At 32.0% G+C, this 25,834-nt stretch overlaps 1 protein-coding gene across 4 annotated transcripts in view; it reads left to right on the top strand.

Annotated features, from left to right (window-relative positions):
* Positions 1-17,457: 17,457 nt before the first annotated feature.
* The window catches only part of LOC145296025 (apoptosis-resistant E3 ubiquitin protein ligase 1-like), a 1,082,598-nt gene continuing 1,074,221 nt past the window's right edge, over positions 17,458-25,834 (top strand). For 3 of the 4 annotated variants that reach the window (XM_080142069.1, XM_080142067.1, XM_080142068.1), the window contains exon 1: positions 18,126-18,760. The gene's annotated coding sequence lies outside the window, so the exon portion shown is untranslated. Of the gene's footprint in view, positions 18,761-25,834 lie in introns of all 4 variants that reach the window. The other variant, XM_080142066.1, reaches the window with a different exon arrangement.

The following is a 25,834-nucleotide window of genomic DNA, read 5'->3' on the forward strand; positions in this document are numbered from 1 at the left end:
ATTTTATTTAGCAACATAAAATTAATAACTTAGTTTTCCTTTATTTCTTTTTAAATATTTCCAGGAATATCTGCCTTACTCATGATTAAAATGCTAGTTTTATTTTGGTGTCTTTAACCCCCCCCCACCTCCCCCAATTTTTGCTGATGAGGAGACTATATTTTAAAGGACAAAACTTTTGTCAAATTATTGTCAATTTCAATAAAATGAACATCGTTTCCGAAACGATCGTACAATCGAGTTGATTTTGTTTGTTTTTCGTTTTGGAACTGATTTTTAATTCACAATTATGAATCATTTTACTCATATATATATTTAGTCATCCACAGAAAGACTGTTTTGCTGTATCATAGGTCTTCAGTGCGACTAGACTAGCAACTACCTCAAGTCAGGATTGAAACTCAACTGCCTAGGCAAAAGTTAACTTTTCTAACCGTTACGCTATTGGCTGCTAATGTGGGTATGTGAAATTATAATTAGCAAACATTATCCAAACACTTAAGCTCTATTTGTTTGCACAAAGAGCATTGCTTTATATGCTAGCGGCAGTTTGTTATTTTACTCCCCAATATGCTCAACCCAAGATAGGAAACTGCAAATACCCTCAAACACAGATTTTCTTAATTTATTTTATAAAAAGTTACAAATAAATTAATAATCTATGATATACAGTGGTAATTTTTTCATGGCCATATTTTATTTTCGTTGATGATAAACATCTGAGGTTCTGGAATGCTGAAAACAACGGATACTACACCTTGATCTTAGCCGAAAGATCAAATAACCATAAAAATAATGATTTTTTTATGACTAGACATTTTTAATGAATGTAAAATATATATATATATATATATATATATATATATATATATATATATATATATATATATATATATTATTATTATTATTAATGAGTGTGGTTAGTTTAGTACCTATCTATTGTCATAAGACCATCCTGTTAAGTGTTACCTCCTCCTTTTCAAGGGTTGGGGTTGTAATGTAATATATGTTCTGCTGTTATAAGAACATCTTCTCAGGGACTAGCGTCTCCTTTTTACTGCGTTGAGGGAATAATGTAGTATCTGTCACTACAGGCATTACCCCCTTCTTTTATAGGAGCGATCCTAGCAAGTATTACCTCTTTTCATGATTTTATGATCGTTCCTAATGATATCATTATTTTCCTCTGGGGCATTAACTTCTCCTTTTTAGTATGGGAACATTTGTTATGATACTATGTTAATACCTCCTCCTTTGTATATCAGTGTAGAATATGTTCCTTCAGCGTGACGTCATCTTCCCTTCGGTAGCCTATTTTTGCGAGTCATTGATATATCTCATATGTATATTGGTTATCAGTAAAGCAATTATAGGATAACAAGCCTACATCCTCCATCAAAAATTATGACAAAAGATTATGCTTCACACTAATATTCATATATTAATAAAATAACGTCTCACTTAGTAAAGTTAAAAAAAAAAAATAAGAAAGAAAACTGCCATATCGGGAAAATGGATGCTGGTCAGACTCTGAAATATTGTAGGGGTGATTTAAGAGAAAAAATATGACTTGTTCATCAAATTTCTTCTTCTGAGGAACAATAACTTGTAGAAGGTCTCATGAAAGATGAGGGAATTTTCACATGGAAAGTATCTTCTTTCCAGGATACTGGATACAGCCAAGAACATTCTTGCTTTCTTCTTTTGGCCGGTTCAGTAGATGTTTATGTTTTCATATATAGACAGATTTAACAAAAAAACAAACCAAAAAAAAAAAAAAAAAAACTCGACCAATCGATTGAGAAAAAATTTAGGAACTGATGTAAATGGACAAGGAAAACTTCTTTCTCAAACATTACCCCTTCACCCTGCTCCCCCATCCTTGACTGACTAGTATACTCCCAGTCATGCCAATAAGGGGATAAGCAGAGGGATGAGTCACAGTTGAGCCATTTTGGGTGCAGACTAGCCATACAGGCGAAAAGGGCCCAGACCTCCAGTCACCTTTCTTGCATAGCTTAAAAAAAATAAACTTCTGAAAGATCTCTTCTCGTTTTTACAGCTTCTTCTACACGGAAGAAATGTCGCTAACCTCTCTTTAACTTACCATTACGTTCATGGTAGGTTTCTGCGCTCTATTCTCTGGTTACCATCTCTAAAATATTTACAGCAAGGTCTCGCACAACTGCAATCACAAAAAGAAATTTCCGCTCTCTCTTTACCCAAAACTAATAGAAATTTACATGAACAAAGTTTTTTCCCCACTAGAACATCTCATCTGTGGAATAAGATACCATGAGTTTGCTTCTCAACTTGCATGGTCCTTTTCAAATCTAATGTAAACAAATACTTGTTATACTGTCCTCTGGATTAATCAATTCCTTTTAAGTAACCTTCTGCTCATTTCACCCATTGTTTTCGTTTTTCTAGTGGAGGCGATCTCTTTAACCCTTACCTTTGAGCAGTCTCATGTCTTGATTAGTGGTGACCCATTAGTAAAAAACAATGGGAATGAAAAAATGCAAGGATTAGTAGAAAAAAAAACAGAAAGAAAAAAGAAATAAATTCTAGGCCATAATAGATTAGGTAAATTATTAAAAAAGGTGGCTTATTTTATTTCAGACAGATATAAACATATAAATGAACATACGGTCAATATATACACTCCCACCTTTATTTAACAGTATTAATATTAAATTCACTACATGAATCTTTTTCTGGACTTTCATAATGAACAAATATAATTAACTGTTTGTTTCTATTATTGAAATAGTTTCCTCATATTGGCTGTGAACTGCAATTTTCAGTTATTGGTCAGAATTGGTAACTGAAGAATTTTAAAATGATCCCTTAACCCCATCAAGATCAGAGCACCAAAAAATTCTTATCACTTATGCAGCTTCTTCTGATCGTAGTTGTTCCAAAAATCATTCATTAAAAATTGTACAAGTGTGCATTATTAGTCTTTTGGCATGATTCTATTATGTGAGTTGCTGAGTTGGCGCAAATAAGGCGTTTACATAGAGTCTAGTCTTGATAGAATTAATAAATAGTTGTTTGATTGTTTTGAAGTTCAGTCTTTCTTGTAATATTGATTTTTCATTTTCTTTTTTAAAGAATACATTTTCGATTTTATATTTTTCCTCAATTCACAGATATTTTAGAACTGCCTTTAGATCTTAATTGTCATCTTTAAAAGTATTTTAGAATCGACTTATTTCTAATTTCCTCTGCTATCACTTAATATTTCATGTCTGATATTCCAAAAACTTAAATGATTTCCTTAATTGAGACGTCAGTAACTTCTAATAAATGAGTGGGGTGCGGTTGAAAACATTAGAAATTTTAATTAGATTTCTGAACGTAGCTGTTCAAAAGCATTATGTATTTTGTTAACTTGCTTATTTTATGCATAGGATTATTAATATCTATTACTACTGCTGATTAGTCATTGTAATATTCACAACGGCTCTGCTGCTCTAGTTTCTAGCTTTCTTCAGTTGTATTTTACCTAATGAGATTAATCTTCTTTATAAAACAACAGTTTGAAGAGACGTTTGTAGTCTTTCTCTGTTCTATCATAATTTGCATTGCGTTGTGTGTGTATATGAATATGTTCCATAACGACGTACATGTTGAATAGTAGCCTTTTATATTTTATCTGTATGTTCAAGTACGTGTAAATGTGTGTATGTATATACGTCGCATCATTTAGTTGATCGTCTTGTGTGTGTATTTTAACATTTATGCAACAGTTCTAACAGGAAACGATTGACATGAACGTATCAAAACAGTTGTAGACAAACAGTTCTTTTTAACAGGTACAAATAACACAACACATACCTGAATTATTTACGAACATTTATTTTCATGATTTCAGCTGACATCTTCAAAGATTGCAACGTCTTTACATCTTGGCTATCTGAGGAAATGCCGCTCCTCGCGTCATGGAGAGACCAACTCCCCTATTGAGTCGTCAGTTCTCTATTATGTCCAACTAAGGCTGACTAGAATCTCCCCAAATCTACATTTCATTATGTGTCTCAGACCGACAGCTGATGTAACCTCAATCTAGTTATTTGTTTATACAGACCAAAATCATGTTTACATCTATTTTCTATTTTCACATTCCTTTTGTAGCGATATTATTATTTGCTGTCAATCCCTTTTTCCCAATCTAATTGTTTATATTTCTAATCATAATAATTGATCCAGTGACCTGCTGTTGCTCGAATCAATTAATAATAATAATAATAATAATAATAATAATGTTTTTACTCTTGTCCCTGCTTGCCATAGTTAACACAGATACTACACTATGATCACAGCCAAAGGGTCACAACATTACAATTTGCATTACAGGTGCTCGACTGAGCTTTACTCTGTGATCCTTTTTTTCTGTAAAACGTTCACACAAAAACTCGTCTAGCTACAACTACCATCAATAAACTCCCTTTTCCCCATTTATGCACCTAACACTAAGCAGAACATTCACGAGAAAAGTTTCTCTTTTAGAACTGCCCATCTGTGGAACACAGTACCACGAGCTTGCTTCCCGATTGACTATATTATCATTTCACGTCCAATGGTATGCTGTCCTCTTAAATATCAGTTTCTAACTAGTTATAACCATCGTTATTGATCTCATCAATTTTTTTATCGTCTATCCACTCAATAACCCTTATCCTAGAGTGGCCTGTGAGCGTTGATAAGCAGTGACTTGTAGGGTTTAAAGAGGTTAAATTTACATATGTTTCTATGGGATTTTACGCTAGCTGAAAGATGCTTAAAATGTTAAGTACTAAATAGCATCTGTTATTGTACTAAGTAGACAATAATTAATCTTAGGATTAATCGGACTACTATTCTCATCTTGGTTGTTAGATTTACAACTTTTCAGTCAATATAATCTACTTCCGGTCCATTATTTAAAACTTGGGAACTTTCTAAGTAAGTGTAGAAATCTTTGTCTAACTTTTTTGTCGAACATAGATAAAATTTCAAGCTGAACTTTTATTAAATTCGTAGAGTAGATTATTCTCATTCTGTCAGCCATGACCAGATATAAGTGTTAATTTATGTTATCATTAGTTACCATCGCCTTTAGTAAGAGTCGAAGGTTCAACTTGCAGAAGACTCACTTGGAAATATTTGTTAATGCTTCTTAACTGTTATGTCATGGGTCCAGGTTCTTGAGTTAGACATGAAACTTTTCAAGTTTAACAAGATGGTAGTTGAAGGGAATCAGATGATACATCGGCCAAAACATTGTGAGAATAAGAACCAAGAGCAGAAGCGTAATCCAAATGATCCAAACAATACAAATTATGAATCATCTAAAATATTTCGAAACATAATTCTTTTCATAAAAATTTTTTGTCATCTTGTGTTAACATGCCTCTGATTTTTACATCTACTTTTGAAAGCGATTATATTTGCTTTCGTGCTCTTTAGTATGTTACCTGATAGTTTTTGAAGATCATCTTGTGTGGTAGGAATGACTTTAGAGCAGGTGAAGCCCTCTTTAGCCTTGGTCACTAGGTTGGCGCCAGGAGGGACATTTGGCCTATAAAAGAAATCTGTTGGCATTTCAGGCTATGTAGTCTAATATATAAAGTTCTTTTTGAGCCGACTCTTTAAATAATCAAACTCCATCCAATTTCCACCATTAACGATTAATATGTGACCACTGTATATTCATTAACCCTTATCCTCGAGTGGCTCTCGGGCCTTGATAAATGATAACTCACTAAAATAGATTTTAAATAATGACCTGACCAGTGACGGATTGGTTTGGTGATCAATTTTTAAATGCCGTTCAATGCATTGGTATGATGCATCAATGCATGCATCAACCATTGCATAGAATATTGTTACTGGGCTGATACATCTGCCGCTAGTCTCTCACTTTTAAACAGAGTCCAGAAAAGAGTCTCATATCTAATTGATCAAACTCTAACTTCTGACCCATTGCCGTAATGCTACATTCCTGTATCTGTTTTACAAATACTTTAATAGGATGTGCTCTGATGAACTCATAGTACTTTTGCCCCCCCTCCTCCCAACGTACATCTTCCCAACTAATGCAACAAGAAGTAAAATCATAGCCCTTTACTGTAGAGGTCCATAGATGTTATTCTAATAGTTTCTTCTCTTAGATTGCTAAATCTTGGAATTCTTTCTCTTTTTCCTGCTTCTCTGACTGTGCTAGGTTGGAGAGGTTTTAAATGTAATGTGAGCAGACATCTCACTGCTTCCCATAGTCACCTATTAGACACAATGCCAAATAATTGTCTCTTACGTTCCAAGTGGCAATATGCCTTGTCTGAGGTGAAAAAAAAAAGTAAAAATACAAAAAATATTTAAAAAAAAAACGCACAGATAAAGACTGTTCTCAATTTATGTTTCATACTATGGAACGTTTTCTTTTGATCAGTTCATATTTTGTTGAGACAACGAAGTCCACAAACCGAACTCATTTACTTAGAATACTTTTTTATTTTTGTGTCTAAGTTTAAATATTTTGAAGAAAGGACATTTTTAAATTCATGCATTTTCCAGAAAATTCCCTGTATTCAAATGATGTATTATAGATAGAAAATCATTTATGACCTATAAGGATTATTCAAGAACTTTTTAGAATTTCGTATAACTTGGATTATTTGGACTTCTCTTCTCATCTTGGATGTTATTCTCAAAATGTTCCGGTCTTTTTTAGGTGCATCTTGTTGAATTTAGAAGTCTTTATAGAATTTTGAACTATATTTCGTCCACAGGCTAGACGGGTCTCATTTCGTCAGCCATAGAAAAATCTAAAATGTAACGTAAAATTTGTGTGAATTTTCATGATTTTTTGTAAATGAAAATATTTGGTTGATTTTTATATAGAAAATCTGAAAGGAATAATAATTTTCTAGTATTGAGGTAATTTATACACAAGTATTGTTGAGAAAGGTATTAATCTGTATGCTTCTCCATTTGTGGTTATAAATAACTTATGTTCAATTAATAATATTCAATGAATCATTTACAATGGCCATTATTATGGCATTAAATAACTGGGAAATGATCGATTTGCCATAAAATTGTGAAACCATTCTCAACTAATTAATGTATAAAAATTTGTAATTTAAAAATGTCCCATTCAACTCAAGAACAAAGATTATGCTACATTCTGTTATTACAAAAAAGGGGTATGCCATATTCCCTCCATAAAAGACAAAGTTCAAGAATAATAACTTATTTCTATCTTTCTCAAATGAAACAAACATTAATTTTGAAATATTTAGAACAATAAATTATTTGGGCTTTTTCAAAGTGGAAATAAAAAATAAGAAGAGATTACACCATTACGTTGTTTTGATGGCCTTTTAGCATATATTTCACTGTCGATGATGATGTCCATTTCTATTGAAGTTGGGGAAGAGTGACTGTCATAATGGTTATCGACATGGACTATGAGAAAAGGCAGAGAGATCACTATTCAGATTTCTACTGGAATGGCACGGAGAATGCAGGAATCCTGAAGATGTTTATTTTCACTCAAATTCAAGAGAAATGCAACATAATCACGTTGACACACTTGTGTTTGTTAGATCGTCGAAGTTGAGCAACATTCTGGTCAGTACCAGATGGGTGACCATTTGGGAATACCAGGTACTGTATTTCGGAGGATGTTGACACCTCCCTGCAAGAACTGAAAAATGTAACGTTGTCATCTTTCCTGACGGGGTATACGAGTGGCTGGGGACCACTTGTGTATTTCAGATTTTCATGAAACTTGTCCAACCCAACTAGAGTGAGTGCCAGTTCAGTTCGGTAAATTTCAGAAAAACTTACAGCTAGAAATCACTGGTGAACTACTGTTTTGAGAGTAGAAGTGATTTGCTACATTTATTGAATGAAACAGAGAATGCTGGGAATAATTTGGTGAGATTTCTGTTATTCAAACTTCAAGGAATATGACCTGTTGTTGCAAGAGAGTAATCACTGATAAAATTTAGTGTGAGAAAATCGATTAAGTTATAAAAAAATAAAATAAATAAATAAATTTTTTTTTAATTTGTGAGCTCATAAATACTCATAACATGTAAGGATGATTTTCAGAATAAAATATGTTTAAGTGTAATTAACTTTTAATAAAATACTTTTAAGCATTTTTTCTTTTGTTTGATGAAATTTCAGCTAGGTATTTGTTGAGGAAGATGGAGTAGGCTTAAATTTATGAAGATGTTTGTGTGTGGATTAATTCTCTTGTATTATATGTATTTAACCGATCAAAACATATTTAGATTTGTTTTAAGTTTACATTTAAAGCTCAGTCTGTAAAGATTTTTCCAGAATTTCAGCAAATTCCGTGCTAATCATAAATATCTGGCAAACCTGACTCAGCAATATCATTTGTGCCATGATCGCCTTCAATCTTTATCACATGAGACTTGTTTTTTTTTTATTTGTTAATTTCAATCGAAATCAGAGCGATAGATTATTTGTTCGCGTTTCCAATGAGATATGCTTTCAATTTTACTGCTGCACAAGTGAAAGGCTGATAACTGAATAATTTTATTGAAAAAAAATCAATTTAAATTAAAAATTATGAAAAATTGTAAATCCTAGTATTAGTGGCATGCAGTCTAGATATCTAAATTGAGGGAGGGGGCATCTTGTTGTATTCAAACTATCTCAGTTTCTTATAATATTTCTCAGTACTAGAACTTATTCTTGAGTCTTTAGGCCATACGATCAAAGAGGTGGCTACAAGCATCACTAGATCTCTGTTCACTACTGCCTAGTATTAAACCTTTCCCAAGATGGTCTTCCTATTTTGATAAGTGTATTTGTTTGGTAAAGACATGAGATATCTCAAGAAAATATTTATAATACAAAATGAACTGGTAACGTTGTATGACGTGTGTGTTTTTTGGCTTGTTGCTTCTTCCTAACATACAGATAGAGCTGCCACGAAAATTTTTTTATAGTTCTGGTAGTCAAGACGAATAAAGTTTTCACTTTAATTTAACAAAAATCAATATTTGCTTCAAATTTGAAACATTTTTCCAGAAATAATTAATTCGGAAGTGGGGTTCCTATTTATTTTCTTCCCCACGAGGAAAGAGTTAGACACAAGCTCAGTTTGTAATGTGGAAAAATCCATCTTCACTAAAAGAGGCAGTCTGGATTAGGACAAAAATAAAATAATTTTTCCTTCATTTATTGAGGACAGAAAGATTAAGTGTGATATCAGAACAGATACTACACTTTACTCCTAGCTAAAAAGCCGATGTTTACCTCTTTCTTACCACGAGAGCATGTATCACGAGGTCAGAAGGTGGGAAAATAAGTCAATATTCTAAGAGAAGAAGCACTTTATGCCTGAGTATCCCAGTCGGCATTCCCCGGTGAGGATTCCTCAGGCATTAAGAGATAAACTTGTTCCCCCAAAAAAACAGGAGATAAGGCCTGGGAGGGTGGATCTCCAAGCGATACACAGAACACTTTGCATCAGTCCGACAGCAAGAAAGGCCATTTCAATGGCCCAATTTCTGTTGAATTGATTGTCGAAGTGAGAACCTTGACTAACGTGTACTACTAAAAGTACACTGACCATACACTGATTGAGGACAGAAGGGATGACGTGTGATATCACAACAGATACCACACTTTACTCCTAATCAAAAAGCCGACATGGAAATGGAATAAAAGAAAGCTTAATCAGACTGTTCAATTAAAACCTTTCAACACTAGATTATTTTAAAAAAATATTAGTTATAAAATCTTATTGTTTAATTTTTAGACTTTTTTATCCAAAGGTAGTCGAAAGGATCAAATTAAAGGTGCATTTTATGTAAAACTTTTGCCCCTCTTCCCCATCGCATTCTGAAAATTGAACAAAAATTATAGTTCTTAATTGATACTATTTGTAAAAATTTAAGAAATTCAGTGCAAACTTGTTTTTTTACTAATGATAACCAAAGGGTACTCAAGATAAGGATTAATGAGAATGTGTGAATTTTCAGTTGAATGATGAAGAATATTATGAGAGGATTGTAAATAATGAATACAATGAAAAAATTTACTATTCATGAGGACAATTTATGACAAGTATTTGTTAACATTAGATCTGAAGGAGACCATGTCTGAAGGAAAGCAGTTCCATCATAGTTGTTTCACGGATGTGAAGTTCTTGAAAAAAAACTCTGTTCATGGAAATTTCTTTTTGATGTTTTCATAAATAGGTGATAACTTCATTGTGATTGGTAAACCAAAATTTACGAATTTTTATTATTTAAAAAAACTTTCTGCTTTAATTCAGCTTCTTTTATAGCTTCAAATTCATCTTATGGATAATTTTGCAGAGAACAGTTGAAGGCTCTATTGAGGGTTATTGTTCTTTTCTAACAGTCTCAAAATATTTACATTGTGACCAAGACGTTACTGAGGAATTTTTAACATGGATGGATTTAAAAAAATTTTTTTAAGGTATCTTAATGAAATTTTAATATATATATGTACGCAGAAAAATGTTAATGTATGTTTGCACAAAAATGGAAAAGAGTGCATTTATGAAAAATAACATCTTTTAAATGATTTCTGTTTTCAGTCTAACTTTTTTTTGTATGGATATTCCAAAGAAAACGTTTACATCAATAAACCTGAAATTTTACAGGAATTGAGGAATTAAGTCGTGGAATCAAATTGTAATTGAGTAATCCTATAACCCGTCATGGATAATGTTTTAAAAGGACACGAATTTGTGTAATTGAAAGTGGAAACTATTTAAAATCTTATTTTTCACAAATAAATTCAATTTCACTTTTTTTCATTTTACAAACAAATCTCCATTGTCTTAGTTAACATTATGTAAAAAAAAATCATTAAGATACCATCAAAATAAAGAATCTATTCAAGTTAGAAATTCCTCAGTGATCCCTAAGTTGGCCACTCTGTATATGTAAAATTATGAAAGATATATTTTTTCTGGGGTTTTAATCAGATTGGATTATTGATATTTTCTTTACTTATCTAAAAAAATGTTTTACATTTTTGAAAACGTAAGAATATGATGAATAAAAAAAAATCTTCATTTAATAAAATTATGATGTTCAGTCTAAAATCATTAAATAAGTTTTCGGATCACTTTCTCACTGAGAAGAAGCATCCTTGAAACAGGTATAGATTCTCATGTTATGCCTATAGCATTCATATATTCGATCTTGTAAGATGTAACTTGTACCTACCTGATTGACAGAAATAGAAAAAGGAGGCGGGAAGAGGCGGTAATGACATGACCTTGTCTTGTTTGCCATTCATGGCATTGATCTCATAATAGAAAATCCAACTCAACCTTTATTATTTCATTAAAGAGTGGGTGGAACAGTCAATCCTTTTGATGCCTGTAGTTACATCACTAGTGTAGAAATGTCGTGAGAGCTGCAGTTATTTTTCAGTCTGTCTGAGGAATGTCAAATTGCCACCAGCCCTGCCCTCTTACTCATTTGAGGATCAAGGTAAATAAGAAAGAAGTACGTCATATGATGGAATACTTTTACCACATCTAGGGAGGTGCCACTCAGAGCATATTTTCCAACCTTGACAGAGATCAACTTCAAAATCTATCTAGGAATGATTCATTCTATTTTCTACAGTCCTCTTACCACAAAAAACAATGTTATTCTCTCTCTATTGTCTCATTATTTCTATGGAAGGTGCTCGACTGAGCTCCAATCTCTAGGTCTTCCTTCTAAGACATTCAGAATAACTTTGGGAGTTGCGAGTTTTGACAGCAGTGTGTCGAATTTAACTCTTGAAATTGTTACTTGGAAAGTGTAAAATAGTAAACTCTTGACTATTTAACCACAGTCAAGAAATACTTGTCATGAATTGCCTCATAATTAATCAAACTTACTTCATACCATTGATTGTTTCTTATCTTTATCTCATTAACTAAAGTGACCGCCAGGGAGGTGTCAATCAGGACACCCTTTCCTACCTTGTACAAGAGTACAAGATTGACTTTGAAATCTAGTGGGAAGTAATTCCTTCTATTCCCTACAAGAAGAAACGTTACTAGTCTCTCAAAAATCGAAATTAAACAAAATACTTGTAGAAAGACATGCAATTAATGTTACCAATTATGCGAAATGTAATGTTCTACCAGCATTTTGCTTAATTTTCTATTTTTGAGCGATTATCGGGGCTCCAAACTGGCTGTTCTTTTAGTTTGAACTTGACAGACTTTACACTGATTTTGTTTTTTAAGTAAAAGAAACACTTTAAAATACGTTAATACACATAAAAAATATCCAGTAGGTAGAAGAGTAACTTATCTTGCCTTTTGTATCATTTATTTTCTGTATATTTTTTCATCCCTTTTTTGTTTTGTTGGCTTTACTAATAAATATCCAATTTCTCTTCTTTATTATCCATGTTATCTTAAATCAAATATTTCTTAATATCAGAGCAGTTTATAGATTGAAAATTATTTTTTCATTCTCATTATTGATTCATGTAAGGATCAGCCCATGGCTTCCATACTTCATGTTGATTTTCTGGATTACATGGCTTCCTAAAACAGACTGATTGGTTCCCGCTCATGTAATATACTCATTTAATAAACTAGAAGAACACCCATCCAGGACGAGTAAAATGAATTCCTTGAACAGAACAGTTTTGCACCACTTTTATGAAGATTTTTACAAAGATAAAAATATGAGGCCACGAAGGCTTACTTCAAGAATCCTTATTCCAATTTTAATCGAAATCCATTATATCATAAGGCTTAAGCTTAAGAGGTCTTAAGAAAAAAATGAATTTTAAGGAATATTACTTACAATTACTTTATTGGCGAATGACTATAGATCAAATTTAATGTAAATTTGAAATATTTTATTAATTATGATTTCTAAAACTTTGTAAAATACTAAAAATCTGATATTTGGGGAATATTTATTAATTGATGTCAAATATCTGTTGTGAAAATTGCACAAAAATCAGAGGTATCTGAATTTTCACAAAGTGCTTCCTCTACATTTAATCACCCTTGTGTCACATCCAGCCCTCGTGGGGGTATGGTAAATAGAGATGTGCAAATCTGCCTTTTCTGCTCAGTTTGTTGTGCAAAATTCTTTGGCCTTTATTTTTCATTGTGGACTTTCTTAATGATATCTTTTGTATTTTTCATGTAAATGAAAAATACTGAATATTCTGAGCGCATTCACATATATGAGGTTTATTTAGATTTCCATGTAGAAAATGAGTTGTTGGGGGTCAGAAATTTGCACAAAGAGAATAATTGAACCGTTTGGTAATTGATCATAATTATATAAGGTGACTAAAAGAACACTTGAGCTAGAAGGAGTAAAATGAATTTTCAGAACAGAAAAGTCTTGCATCATTGTTATGCCCCTTTACAAAAATTAAAATCAAGATATAATGCTAGTAAACCTTAAGTCTAAAATCCTTATTATATAATCCATTAAATAATTCTGATTCTAGAAAATATCTTGCATATGAAATTAAGCTTAAGGGGGTCTTAAGAAGTAATTAAAATTCAAGGAATCTTTCTTAATTGTAGCTAATGTTATGGGTCAATTTTTAAAAAATTAAATGGTAATCGCTTCAGACAAGGCATGAAACCACTTGATGTAAGGAGCTAAAAAATACAAACAATAAAATACTATATTACTAAAAGGTTAAAAACTAGTCAAAACTAAGTGTTCGATAGACTTTGACTCAGAAAACAGCAGTTCTCTCCCTTTGTCAGAAACATTGCTCATGGAATGTGAAGACTAAAGGACAAAATAAGGGAAGCAAGAGTTACGAGATTGACGAAAGTAAACCCAAAATCAACTTTGTATCCTCCATTCAATGCTAATCTGAAATATTTTAATTTTTCGATGGGAGGTTGTGATTATACTCTCTGAAATCCGATTAAAATATTCTAAAGAAACTGAAATTAGAGAAATCTCTAGTTATATATAAAGGCGCTTGTGTGTGTGTATGAGTTCCTTCCCTATGACGCCGATTTTTAAAAAAATTTCACTCAAATGTACTCTATGTATCTGGGAGTGTTCTTAGATAGATTTTATATTGGAATGCCTCTAATAAGTATCGAAAATAGGAAAACAAAAAAATTTGAATAAAGAAGGAACAGCCTGATTTTAACCAAAATTAACACCCTTATACAGCCTATATCACAAGTGCATTTGAAAAATTTTATCAGCACACAAGGAACCATAATACTTGACTTTTGCATTTTCAATTTTAATTTAATCTATTATATAAAAATAATTTTATAAAATTAACAGTAGGTTCTCTGCAATACAATATAGACTACAATGTATTTTGAACTCAGTCACTGTGGGGAGGCATATGAAGCTTCCTCCTGGTGCACCGTGGTGGGTCCCCAACTAGAGTAAGCAATCAATCGATTTGATTGAAAAATGGTCGATTTCACCGATTTTGATGATAATAAAAGTATTGGAAGTGTGGAACATTTATTGATCCTCATTCAATCGCAGACAATGTTGTGTCTCCCTGCTAGCATTTATTAATTGATATCTAACACCTATTGTTAAACTTTCACAAAAATGGAAGATATATGAAAGGACTTCCCCCTCTCGTTGACTAAAAACTAAATTAAACTTAATACTTTATAACTCTTATTACCAATCCTTATGCATACTTGCTGTGTTCCAAAATTAATGATCGGTTAATTAGTTTAAGCAAGAATCCTTAACGTATATAAACATATATGTATACCTAACTTTATATAGAGTTAAATAGTTGCAAAACTCAAACATGTTCTGCAAAGTGCATAACAAAAACAAACATCCTCTTCTAGAAAAAACCCAAACCAAACACAATGATAAAATATTTGAAGATATACAGACCTTGAAGCATAAAAAACTTTTCAAAAAAATGACTAAATTTGGCAAAATAATAAAGTGTTGATATGCCGCGAAACCAAACCAAACATCAGAAATGTATTTTTATTATAAAAAGAAATTGAAGCATAAAAACTTTTCTCAAAATTACTTGGTTTGACATTACATAACGCAAAAAAGGATGATATGCCATAAAACAGCAAAGACCTCAGGTTGGACAGCAAAAAGAATGCCGGACATCCTAAAATGGAAAGAAACGATGAGATAAAACCCGAAACAGTGATAAATGAACCCCCACAATCGTTATTACTGGAAATTTGGTATAAGGATTGTCAGACAGTGTTGAACATTTTGTCAAAGGGAACATAGCCGATAAACTTGGATGATGAGTGAATGATTTATTCGTCCTTTAAGTGTAATCTCGTTAATAAATAAATAAAAAAAATACCGTACAAAACAAATGGAAAAAATGTGCAATCCTGTTTAAATAGTAATAACAAAAACTAATGAGACTCAAGGAAATTCCACGGTGACTTTTTGACACAAATCTGTATAACTTACTTTTAATAATTATGTTCCCTTTGAAATAAATGTTTATCAGGGTCAATCGTATCAAGAAAAAAAAACATACTATAATAGTTGCCATTGTCAGATATTCTTTAAATAAATAGCACAAATATGCCTATTTTTGATTTATTAAAAATTGTACCACTGAATTTATTTTTTTTAGTAATAAATATTCTTACTTCTTACTGAAAAAAATTGACAACTAAATATTCTTTAAACAATATAACTAAGGTTACTTTTTGAAAATGTATTTATTCAAAATTATATTGTTTTAGTCGATAAGACTTAAATTTTAGACATTTTCTAGAATCAAAATCATTATCAAAATTGGGATAAGGATTCTAGGCATAAGATTTTTATATTTTTATTTTAATTTTTATAAGGGAGAATAAAAGTGAAAAATTTGTACAGAAATAAATTCTACCCGTGCCGGGGGGGGGGGGGCTAATATTCTCATAGTGTATGTGTATATATATACACACACAGCATACAGCGCCCAGCCCTCCCAAATGATCACCCATCTGGTACTGGCCAGGCTCAACATTGCTTAACTTCGGTGATCTGGCGAGAACCGGTGTGTCAACGTGATTGTGCTGTGTTGTAGAAATTTCCAGGTTGGTATCTGGGGGCATATTAATTCATTGAGAGAGAGGTGCATTATTAAGACATGCATCTTCATTAAGACATGCATCTAGGAGAAGGAAACTCTGATGTAAAAACCTGTGGTCTACTGTATACTCTGTCCTGTGGCAGTCATCTGCACCAATAAAGATTAGCAGTAAGACCAAAAAGTGTGGTTGGTTCTACACAAAGCCTTCACCACTATAAACAAATCATCTGTGTGGATTTCTGAGCAACTTAGTTGTTGTGGTGAAAGCTCATACATCGAAATTGATGGGAAAGTCCATCATATATATATATATATATATATATATATATATATATATATATATATATATATATATATATATATATATATATTATGTGTGTGTGCATTTTCTCTTTTTTCATCTTTATCTCCTCAAACCACTAGTGTGAACATACAATTTACTGGTCAGTCTTTCGTGAAAACCCCTAATTCTGTCCTATTTTTCTCTCCTTTACCTGCTCATTACCCAGGTCTAAGTAATACCCTGTCAGGCCAGGCCTAATATTTGCCACCGTCATGTGTCCATCTCATTGCGCCGTGTGATAGAGCTCTTTACCAGCTGTTTGCTCGTAAAGCCTATAATCCGCTGGTTGATGTGGTCCTCGTGTCATTTATTTGAAGGCGTTGGAATATCTCCGCTGATATCTCACTGAGGTCCACGTGTCGGGGTATGAGTCGAGGTGGGGGTTATGGTGGAAAGGTATAGCGAAGCCCCCCCCCTCTTCCCCTGGGCCGGGTGGAGAAATCGATAATGCCGGAAACAAGCTAGCAAGACATCTTAGCAATGAGCTGTTAACATTGTTGGATAACATTGCTCTACGCGACGTATCTATGGCATAGAGGCCCCTTTTTTTTCTTTTTCTTTTTCTTTTTTTTTTTTTACGTCTGCTGCAATTAAAACCCCGTTTTCTTTTTTAAGTATGATTTTTTTTTAATGTGTAGTGAATGCCGCGTGATCGTCGCCACCACCATCACCAGGTAAGCAAAGCATTGTCTGACGTCTTATCCAACCAAGGTTTCACTCGACAAACACTTTCATAATAATACTGTTGATGAAAAATGCACCAGTGATTTGAACCCGCGCGCTTTTGTAAGATAGATAGAAAGAGAGAGACGAATTGCAGGAAGTTGCTACTGTCTCTCGACTATTACTGCTGCTAAGGCTACTTCTGCCTTGGCTTCTGCTTTGGCTGTTGTTATTGTTGTGTATGTGTGTTTGAAGGCTGAGGCCTCCTCCGCTTTGACTTTATCATCAACAACAACAACTTGCAAAAACCCGGTGTGCGTGCGCGCGACCACGCGCTTCATCTTTATCTTCTGCGTCATCTTTGTCGTCAGCTCCTTTCACATAAAGACAAGCAAAGGGAAGAAGAAAGAGAAAGCGAGCACTGTTCACAAAGTTCGCAGTTACTTTAATTTTTAGTATTACGGCTTTTTTATTTTTATGTTTGTTATTCGCCAAGGTGGAAAAAAAAAATCCCAAAACAAACGCATTTGGTGGTTACTGTAAAATAAACCCCATCCGCTAGCCTTGCATGGCTTTGCAGGAATCAGTTTGGCCCCTTTTTTATTCACCGCAAAAATCCGATTCTTTGTTGTGAGCTGCCGTTGCCGCCAGCGTCGATGCGTGGTGTGTGTGTGTGTGTGTGTGTGTGTGTGATTAATTTTATACGCGATGACATGTTGGGTCTGCGTTCAGTTTGACAGAAGTTTCTTTCACTTGTAAAAAAAAAAAAAAAAAAAATCATCATGATTTACAACATCAACATCATCAACAGAATAAAGAAAAATTCAATCGAAAAAAATCGGCGCACTCATGTATTTAGATTCAGACGCGGATTAATTTTTCTACAGAAACATTAACAACTTTTTTCTCTTAAAAGTAAACAAAACAAAACAAAAAACAAACAAACAAAAAAGACAACAATAATAAGTAAATTTTAATGATTTATGGGAAGAAAAAAGAGTCACAACATTAATAAATAAATTGTGATCAGAATTCAATAGTTGAATTTTTGGAAACGTTTTTTTTTTTTTTTTTCTTTGCGAACACTGACCTTTTTGTGGACTCTCAACATCCTCTTTTTTCTTTTTGCCGATAATTACACAGTCCCCCCCCCTTTTTTCGGACAATCAACACGCTCCCTTTTTTTGTTGTAGACATTCAATACGCTTCATTTTTTTAGGGCGGACAATCAACACGCTTTCTTTCTTTTTCTTTTTTTTTTTTTGTGAACATTCAACACGCTCCTCTTTCTGCAGACGTTTAACACGCTCCATTCTCGGAGGCGGAGATTCAACACGCTCCTTTTTTTGCGGAGATTCAACAAGCTTTTTATATATCGAGGGATAAGCAAGTTGGATACGCTACTATTCAAACATATATTTAAATTTCTAGTCTTTACACTTGTTTGAAATCACCATCGTTTTTAAAGCGAAACTATCAACAAGTCCGTTTCTTTTATTCCTACTTTCTCTCATTCCGACGTATTCATTGCTTTCTTTCTCGTTGCATTATTGGAAATACACAACTTTTTTTTTTTTTTTTGGAAAACATTCCTCTGCACAGGTGAATCTTACCAAAACGACGAGTTTTCTTCAAGAAAATAGTTTTCTTTTGCGTCTATCTGTGCTGCCGAGCGAAAAACAAACACCAAAGGTAAACACATTTCTATGGTTACACTTATAAGCAATAAGTTTTTTTTTTTCTTAACTTATTCTGTTTTACGGGTTTTTTTAATGTTTATTTTGCATCTCATTTTGTTGTTTTTTTTATTTTCCTCTTCACGTATTTCTGTTAATTTTTCCACTGTGATTTTTTTTTTTAAATACAGATGTATAATCGCAAGTTGTATGACGTATTATGCTAGGAAAAAGTGGAGTATCTGTTATGATACTATAACTCATCTTTTCTCTCCTCAATCAGTGAAGGAGAAATCTTCATAGACTAGGGCAATTTTTATTTTTGTCCCAATACAGAGTGGCTCTTTTTGAGGGGGCCAGATGATCCCCACGTTAAAAACCGTATCTCACTCTGCCCTCGTGGAAAAACAACTAAATAGGAATAGATGTAAATTTTTTTACCTTTTCACACATGCACTTATTTTCACGTGTGTTGGGGTAAGAAATAAAAACTTTCTGATTTCTCAATTTAAGAAAAGAGTGAAGGGAAATTTATGATCTGAAGTCTTTTGTCTCATTTTTGTTCTTTCGATATGTCAAGGTGGAAATTATGAATTAATATCAGGATTGAAATTGCGTTGAGTCGCAAAAAGTTTTAGTTTTGAATCGGAAAAAAATACAGAAAAAAGTTAATTTATAGGTAATAATAATTTTAATAAGGTAATAGAAAAAGACACAAGTTAAGCTGAAAAGAAGTCACAGAAAAATGCAATTAATTTATAGTGACCAGTAATACGATAACATAAAAAGACTATTTGGACCTGAAAAGTCGTAATTATTTTATAATGATCCGTAATAATGGCATAGAGAATGTCACATTTTTTACTATTGCAGAAAAAAGTTGTAATGACATTTTTTTCAAGATAAAAACACTTTTTAGCTCTTTTTTCTTTATGCTGACAATGAACATTTTAATGCGTGTCTTCGTTTGGTTGTTGATTTTATTTATATTATTGATCGACAATCTTACACTGTTTAGTGTTGTATATACTTTACTGTTTCAATCGTAAAAAAAAAAAATATTTGTTTTGCAGTAAAAGATGAATTTAAAATTTGTTCCTTAATAATTAATGTAAAGTTGCATCGTTATTGAACTCTTACGCTGATTGTTTTCGTTTTTGCATTATCACAACGGTACGACTAAAACAAGATTGTTTTTCAAAATAGTTCCTCTAAAAATGCTACCTTTTCTTCTTCCCGTGCAAGGAAAAATTTTAAAATATTTAAATTGATTCAATTGTCAAAACTCGGCAGAAAGAACGCTAATTCAAAGACTCAACGCATTTAAAACATAAGAACATATGTATTTAAAAAAAAAACGAATTTAACGTTTGCGAAATATTTTACAAAACAGAAACAATCATTTAATAAAAGAAAAACTAATTTATTTAGAAAACTTTTGCACTGCGAGGCAAAGTACTTTCACTTTCACTTTTAAATGCGGTGACAACTCTGTGAAGTACGCGCATTTGTGACCAACTTAAATCGATCAAATACAAAAACAACGCCGAAAACACAATAATACTGTTAAATGAATCCACAAACTTTGATTATAATAATGCGTTACCAATTACTACCGTTTTTTTTTTTCCTAAACAGCTACTTTAGATTAATAAAAATTGAATTACACAGTAAGAGCAATGCGTGTTGTTGCTGTCGGTGTATATGCCACTGTCTAACTGATGACACTTTGGTGACAGTGATATATCGAAGATATTCGCGTATTTTAGTATGTTTACAAAAAAAAAAAAAAATCTCTGTATTAATAAAGCTATCAGATAGATCTCATTTATGCACGCGCGTCTGTTTTTCGCCTATACTTAACTTTGATAAATCCATATTGAATATTATTATTTTTTATTCATTGATAAACAAATATTCATTGAAAATTAAATAAAATAAGACGAAATGAAAGCAAATTTTAAAAAGCAATGTAAAAATTCGTAAACATGATTAGTTTATGTACAAGCGAACACATGCGTTTTATTTGTATTATTTGGCTTCTTCAGACAACTGTTCTCATCTTGAGAGCTATTTTCACAACGTTTCGGTCGATGTAACCTCTGATCTTCTACGTGTGCATATTATCGAAGTCGGGTATCTTTCTGTCGAACTCGGTAGTCTGCACGGAATTTCGAACGCAATCCTTTATTTAATCCACGGCGGTAGCATGCTCTCGTTCCGTCAGCCATGACAGGATAGAAGAGTTTCATTCCAATTCCATGCAGATTCCCGATTCCAACAGAAAGATTTCCGAGTTCGGTAAGATACACTTAAATAAGGTTGTTGTGCAAATAACACTCAAGACGAAAACAGTAGTCTGAATAATTCAGATGCGAATTATTATTCCTCATCTAAAAAGTAAAAAATCAGAAACGTACTTTTTATTCGTTTCGGTTACATTCTTGAACGCTACTTTCAAGAAACGGCTCATTATCTTTGTATTAATAATACTGTCACACAAGATATTATATTGTGTATGCGCGTGTTTCTCGTCTATACGTAACTTTCTTATATACATTGATATTTTTAATTTATTGTTAATTTAAGATAAAACACAAGGGAAAACTAAAATGAATTAAAACGCAAGAAAAAAAAAACATATATGAAAATAAGTGTAAGCATGTCTATATTTTCAATTAGTTTTCTTTTAAGTTCTCTTTCCGGGAAACTTTAAGTAAGTACAGCTATTGAGGATTATTTTGTGAGAAAATCAGATTCTTAAATTTGCTTTTATAAAATTTGTAAAAAAAAAAAAATAAATGCTAAGCACTTCAGTTTCTAAAATTAGCCAATAAAGAATTATTTTAAAATTGAATTTAAATAAATGTCTGAAATCCTGGCATATTGTCAGGGTGTTATTATTATTAAGCATCTCTCAGAAGCCAAGCATAAGAAGAAACATGTGCTTGACTTGTTGGCATTGAGCAAACGTAATAAAGTAAATATTTTTTTTAGATGCGGCGAATTTTAAATAAAAATAAATCACAAAAACTATTTTCATCATACTAATATGTGGTTTACTTCAAAGATTAACTTTCTGCATTTATAACTTAAATACAATTTCGGGCATATGGCCCCGAGGCACGTGCGTACATGGTGTAATCTAGAGGATCAATGTTCACAAACTCTAGGCATTAAATTAGGCTATATTTCGGTAATAACGCGTCGTATGTTATCTTTCAAGTAGTCTGTTGTGTCTGTTTTATCAACGTAGACATGCGACTTTACATATCTCCTAAGAAAATAATCTGATTTGGTTAACACGTACGAACGATGTGACTAGGTGACTGTCCCATTTCGTAAAATTATTCGTTAATCAAATGTTTCTCTCAATAAATTGATCGTATCATTTGCAATTTTCAACCGCTGCTCGGATGCCAGTCCTTTCATGATTAATTGCCAAACCAAATTGAACTCGAAATAACCGATAGTTGCCAAATCTCCAATGAAATTTCGCCGCCGCTAAAAAGAACAACAAAAAATAGCCTGAAATTCTGTCATCAGTGCGTAACAAACATGCTTGTGCACAATGTTTATAATAGAAAAGGGGTTTCTTGCCTTTTTCTTATTGTGTTTTTCGATATCTTTTAAAATAAAAGGAAAATTCGGCAAAAGGTTAAATTTGAAAAGAGAAGAAAAAAATCTGCTTTTCTGATCTTACATTCCTTATGTATTGCGAAATTCGTGCATTCCTTGTCTTCTGAGTTTCATTCTCTTTAAGAAATGCCAAATTCTATAAAATGTTTTTTTAATTTGAGGGTTTTCCTGCGTTTGTCATTCAAAAATGCAATCTTGTTATTACTAATGAAATCCGTTATATTATTTCACCGTAAATTAAAAAAAAAATTCATACTGGAGTTATTTAATTTTTCAAAGCGAAAGCATCTCTCAAAGTAATTTTAAAAGTTTCTTTATGATTAATCTTTAATCGATGAAACCAGACGATTGTCATTGTGTTTAAGAAAAAAAAGGAGATTTTTCTTTACTTTCAACTTTAAAGAAAAAGATCTATCGTTTAGCAGAAGAATAAAAACTTTTCTCTCATTTTGTTAAAGAAAATCAGTTTCACTAGTTGCTCAGTTTTTTTTTCTTTATACATTTTTATTGAATATTTGTTTTAGATTAAACTAAAATACTCGTCTCAGGTTGAGTAAAATAAATTCCTTGAACAGGACAGTTTTGCACCACTTGTATATCCCCTTACGAAGACGTAAATCCAAATCCATATATATATATATATATATATATATATATATAAAAGTGACCTTGTCTGCCTTTCCGTCTGAGGAACGGTCTTTACTTAATTCTTTTGTCAATTTTTAGTCTACAGACTTGAAATAGGGGATTTGGGCTTGTGAAACAAATTCGATTTGCTTTTAAAGCGCCAAAAAAATAGCAGTTAAAGGGGTCAAAATTGAAAAAAATTTGGAACTTAGCAGGCATAAGTTGACTTAAATTACTCTTGTGCACATGCGCAAATATATTTATACCTTTTACAACGTTATTTTTTATTTTTCTATGCGTAAGGACATAGTACAGATGGTAACGAATAAGGCTAAAGAGCTATATGGTTTGGTTTCGATCTTAGCTAATGGCACTCAAATCATGTTTTCTTTTAAAATTTTTGAAATTACTACATTGGGTACAATATAATAATACTATTGGCTCTGTAATAATAATAAATACGAAATCTTCATAAACTAAAATAGCATATTTAAGTGTATTTTACGACCTGGCAACACAGGGCCGCCTGTTAGTATAATGATAATTAAGCTTATATCGAGAATCCTTATTCAAATTTTTATCAAAAGCTATTACTAAAATTAATGAGAAATTAAAATTCAAGTAATGTTAATTGGTGCTTAATTACTGCGCATGACATTCAATGCAAAACTGAAATATTTGAATTTTAAAATAGGAGGTTGGGTCCTATATTATGACCACAAACAGCCGTTAAAGTCCTCCAAAGAAACTGAAATTTGAAAAATATTTATTAACTGATGTCTTTTGTCTCTTGTTAAAATTTATTTATAATTGATTTCAAGTATTTATTGTAAACTTGCAAAAAAAAAAAATCCGAACCATTTGAGATATCATGAAGGGGTTCCGTGCCCCCTTTGCATAATATTAAATGAAACTAAATATATCACACGTTACTTACTTGTAAGCAAAGCAGCTATGTTCCAAAATCCATAATGTACATATAAATATATAAAATTGTAACATAGATAACTTTATAAATAGTTACAAAGTAGGTTTGGCTCTTTATTTCAAGTATTCAGAATCATATTTTTTGTATTTAACACTAATAATTTTAATATCTTTCTTTTTCTTTAAAAGAAATAAATCTTAGCTATTAAACTAACAACCTAATCCAATTTCTATTTTGATTTTTAAAAACATAAAATAATAATGTATTTTTTTTAATCCGATAGACAATAAATTAAATAGACGATATCCAAGGGGGGCGTTGGCGTTGTTTTTTTGTTTTTTGTTTTGTTTTGTTTTTTGTTTTGTTTTTGATGCGGTCTGAACGATTTTTAATCGATATTGAATGAAAATATAAAACAAAGATCTCGTTTTATTTTGTATGAATGCACTAGGCCAGGGTTTCTCGAAATACTAAGATTCTTTAAGAGTTTGCAAAGGCTTCCTTCAAAATATACCGATAAATAGGTTATAGTTATTGTGCAAAAGCATTTTCCAGTTTTTTTTTTCTCAAATTTAATTTTCTTATACATCTACAGAAATATTTTAGAATTTATTTGGATTATTATAACAATATTTTCAACTTATTACACCATTTTTAACAAGTAAAATAGAAAGAAAATTTTTTTGCACAATGTATTTGGTAAAGGTAAAACAGTAACTTTGTGGTCAGAGAACATGAAACTATATGTGAGCAATTCGTGGGAAACCAAGTAACTTGATTGACGACCACCGACCGATTTCAGTAGCATATCAGTCTCTTAAACCGGTTATAAAGAGAAGACATCGCTTGCATTATGAAGGAAAAAAATAAGACTGTTAATAATTTATCTAGGGGTTCATTGAGACATCACTATTATTGGAAGGGTTTCACGAAACTAAAACAGCTGGAAAATACTGCACTAGACATTACTTTTTTTCCTTTATGTGAAGAATAAGACCCCAAAGTTTTAATGGTGCTGGCTCTTACTGATGTTTTTATTATTTAAATTGGAGTTATGAACTCTTTCTATAACTAAAAAAACAAAACAATATAACATTCATAATATATGATTTGATTTTTTTTCATAAAAAAATCGATCTGATATTACTCGATAATTTTATTTAAAATTTACAATGTGTACTTGTCTTTTCCTCCTTTAAGATTTTTCCAATATCTTTTGGATTTAATGTTAAAAATGTCATATCAGTATGTAAAACCATAATAAAATATAAAATGCGTGTATTTAGACAGCAGTCTTTCATTCAAAATATTTCACATCCAGTCTGTTGCTAAGATTGCTGGGTAAATGGTTAAACCGTTCTACCTATGCAAAAAGTACCTTATATAAAAGTCAGATACGCTCTAAGATAAAATACTTATAAGTAATTAAACTCTGTTTATTTCATTAATCAATTTTAGTACTCCCATAGTGTTCTTCATCTTTCGACTGATAATCATTGTCTTAAATTTAACCTCGAGTGACTTTTGGCATTGATAAGTGGTGAATAATAGTAATAAAAGAAAACTAAGCAAAATAGACAACTTTTTGCATACTGATCATTGTGGTTCGATTTTTCTGATAAGTTTCTTAACAAGATCCAGATTTAAAAATGTCACAAGGTTAGCATTGTTTCTGCGTTTTCTTTTACTAGAAAGGTTAACTCCAAATTTTCACTTTTTAAAAAGGTTAATATGAGGTGTGAACCCTAACCACAAATGACTGACTTGTTTTTGTTAGATGACATTTCTGATATTCTCTCTTCTTACTTTACAAGCTGAAGCTGAGAGAGAGAGAGAGAGAGAGAGAGAGAGAGAGAGAGAGAGAGAGAGAGAGAGAGAGAGAGAGAGAGAGAGAGA

Source organism: Euprymna scolopes, chromosome 16 (assembly GCF_053919585.1).
Source record: "Euprymna scolopes isolate OS-2025 chromosome 16, ASM5391958v1, whole genome shotgun sequence".
NCBI lineage: Eukaryota > Metazoa > Mollusca > Cephalopoda > Sepiida > Sepiolidae > Euprymna > Euprymna scolopes.